The 3121-nt window shown below is 32.2% G+C and overlaps 1 long non-coding RNA gene across 1 annotated transcript; it reads right to left on the bottom strand.

Moving 5' to 3' along the window:
• Positions 1-2097: 2097 nt before the first annotated feature.
• Positions 2098-2908, bottom strand: LOC118683462 (uncharacterized). Its single transcript, XR_004979282.2, has 3 exons — positions 2846-2908; positions 2569-2757; positions 2098-2505 (listed from the first exon to the last, which is right to left on the bottom strand). It is a non-coding gene; the product is annotated as an uncharacterized lncRNA (long non-coding RNA).
• Positions 2909-3121: the final 213 nt, after the last annotated feature.

The raw sequence follows: 3121 nt of genomic DNA, 5'->3' as shown, positions 1-3121 counted from the left end.
AGAAAAATTTTATACTTTTAAAGCGTAGTTTTCTAGGTCCTCTACACAATATCAAAATACGAACAATATTGAAAGTGTCAATCGCGTTCAAAAACAAATTGGAAGACCCTAACTGTGAGTTAGAAATGAAACTATATTGCGGGTGTCAGATATAAGTTTTTAAGGAGAACATAATTGCAAAGAACAAATACTAATAATTATATTAAGGAAATTGTAATAAAAATTTTCAACAAGTGGCAATTTCCTTCAATGATATTACAAAATTATTACATATTTTGTAGTGAGACTTAATCTTTCCAAATAGGTAGAAACCCTTTTAAAAAAAAAAAACGCCTAAAACTTGTTTTTCCTTTTTCTATTTTGTTAACACCACTACTTACTTGACACTTTCAGTACTGAGATTAAATAAGTATCAGGAATGAAAGTTTTTTTTTTCTTAAAAAAGTTCACAAAATGTATTATTTTTTTTCTAATTCTACAAAAGTAATTCGAAATCACTCTCCGGTCGCATACCAGAAGAGAGGTAGTAAAAAACAATATATATTGTATATATAAAATATAAATCGATTAAAAGACGAGGTTACTCGCGCGCCAAAAGAATGCCCGCAGTTGTTGGTTGTTCTAAAGTCGATGTGAGAAGGGGCTGTCCGCTTCGAGGACAGCTGTTTTGTTTGGTGAGTAGAGATCCTACTGTGTGTGTGTATACGGCTGCTTCCAATAGTGTAGTGCATTGGTGTGTGGGTGTTCTGCTGTTTCCAGGTGTGGTGTGTGTGCCAGTGTTGTCTTGTGAGGGGTGTGTTGTGCGGTGTATCTGAGTTCTTCAGGGCGGGAATCTTAACTCACTAAGCCACTATTCTTTTAAAAAACAAAATTTTAAAAAATTTAGAGTAACTTTAAAATGTTTTCACTCGTTTTTTTCTCATATTGAACTAAAGGTGTCTTTCTAACTTTTAGCCCCTAGATTTAATAACAAAGAAGCTTTAAAATTAATTGAATCTTGACCAAAAACAGTTATTTAAAAAATTTCTATATCAGAAATTTAGTTTAGTTTTGCATTTACATTTAAAGCCGCTAAGAAAGAACATTTTGCTCTTGGAAGTAAAATAAAATTAAGCAACAAATACATTAATTTCAAATCGTTGATTTCGGTTTCGAATAACACCAATCAACTACCATAAATACAAACAACACAATCCAATTTGAGTGCAAAAACTCGAAAATGCACTCAACTGAACTCAACTCTGTCGTTATCCTCGAGCCAATATAATCAACTCAACTCTAGTTGACTTTAGAAAAAGTGTGTTTAATCTAAATCAATGGAGGCGACATCTTATATGTAGCATCTATGCGTACTATTCATATGAGTATGTGTTATTAACTGTGTCAGAGGTTGAGAATTCAAAACGCTTTGTAGGTGCCTTGCTATTACATAAGTTTGTCTTACATTAGCAGGATAAATGCAGTCGAAATCGAACGGTTATCCAACTATCACAACAACAATTACAATAAAAACGTATGTAAATTTGTATGCAAAGACATCGGATAGCAGTAAAAGTATAATTGTGCAACAATTTCAGACGAAGAGCAGAGACAGTTACTTTCCAACTGCTCCCGGGTTCTTTTTTTCGACCTCACTACAACTTGCCAGTTAGTCTTTTTCTCCAATTCTTTTCGATTTTATTATTTTGGTATTTTCCTTCTATTTCTGTATTTTTCTTCACAGGCACTGCACTGGTGACGTTGGACATTGTGGCGCTTCGTGCTTCTTTCTGTTACTATTCTAATTTTTTTTTTAATACAAAATTGGGTTCACTTTACCAGTGCTACTGCTTCGTCATTTTTCACTACGTACATATTTAATTATTTGCTTTTAATCAAACTCAATAAGATTTACATGTGCTTAACTGCTTCCATATCCCGTCGCCTTTGAATTTGTATACCCAAAAACATTTACTGAATAGATTATGGAAAATCTCAAAATAACCAGGTAGCATCTGATTACAACACCGATTTTCGAACAATGAAAAAAGATACAATATAAAAATTTAGACAAGTTGCGTATTGGTGTATTCCTTGCCACTTTAGTATAATATTGTACCTCGAAAAAATAGAATATAACTAACATCCCCTTAATCTACCAAGCTTTTCGCCCTAATTTAATTATGAAATTTTATGAAATACATATTTTTTGCTATTGTCGCTTAACAATTTATATATATATATAAGCAGCTTCAACGGATTTTTCAATCATTTCCATCAATTACCAAGTATTCGTATACATGAGACAAATCCTTGCGCCATTTTTATTCCTTTTTATCACCATCTGCAGTTTTGTGAGCTCTTACATATCATATACAAGTATGTAGGCGTACGTGGTTAGGCGCTTAGCGTAACGAGTCCCCGGAGTGTAATAGTAGCTGAATATAGTGTTTTTATGGGTGACATCTTCACATGGCTGAAGGTCGAGACGGAAATTTCGCTTATTGCGAGTTTTTGCGTGAACAGCTGTATAAATGTAGGCATTTCAACACAACTGAAATGGACAATAACAGCATTTTTACAACTTACTTGTATAACTCTGTGGCACTGTATTGATATTGATGTAATTGTTTATATAAAAGAGCAATATTAGCGATGACTTGTAGCGGTACTAAAATAACCCACGCCTATTAATTTGATAATGAAATGCTTTCATAGGATTGTATTTCAGAATTCCGAATGTATTCAAATTTTTAAAGTGACACTTCTTTAGTCACGCTACAAGAAAGTATATATATATTTTAATCAAAATATATGCAACAAGATCAGCAATAGGGATTATAATAACCAAAACAAAGAATATCACCTAAATGTAATGTCTGACAGAATTTGTTTGTAAAATATTAAAAATTTAATGAATGAAGTTACTGTGCTTACTACAACTACATTTTTATTTCAATATTCATTCTTATCAATTTTAGAATCGAAGTTCACCCTACCTGAACGCAATTATCATTCCAGATATTCGAAATTAGGAAAATTTAACGTTTAATTTAATACTTTCAATTAAAATATGCCATATCGAGGCATGGCCGCACATTTGAAACTCGATAAAACAGAACATTAACATGCTTTCAATATA

Source organism: Bactrocera oleae, chromosome 4, assembly GCF_042242935.1.
Source record: "Bactrocera oleae isolate idBacOlea1 chromosome 4, idBacOlea1, whole genome shotgun sequence".
Taxonomy (NCBI): Eukaryota; Metazoa; Arthropoda; class Insecta; order Diptera; family Tephritidae; genus Bactrocera; species Bactrocera oleae.
The sequence above is the reverse complement of the archived record's forward strand: the minus strand, read 5'-3'. Positions and strand labels throughout refer to the sequence as shown.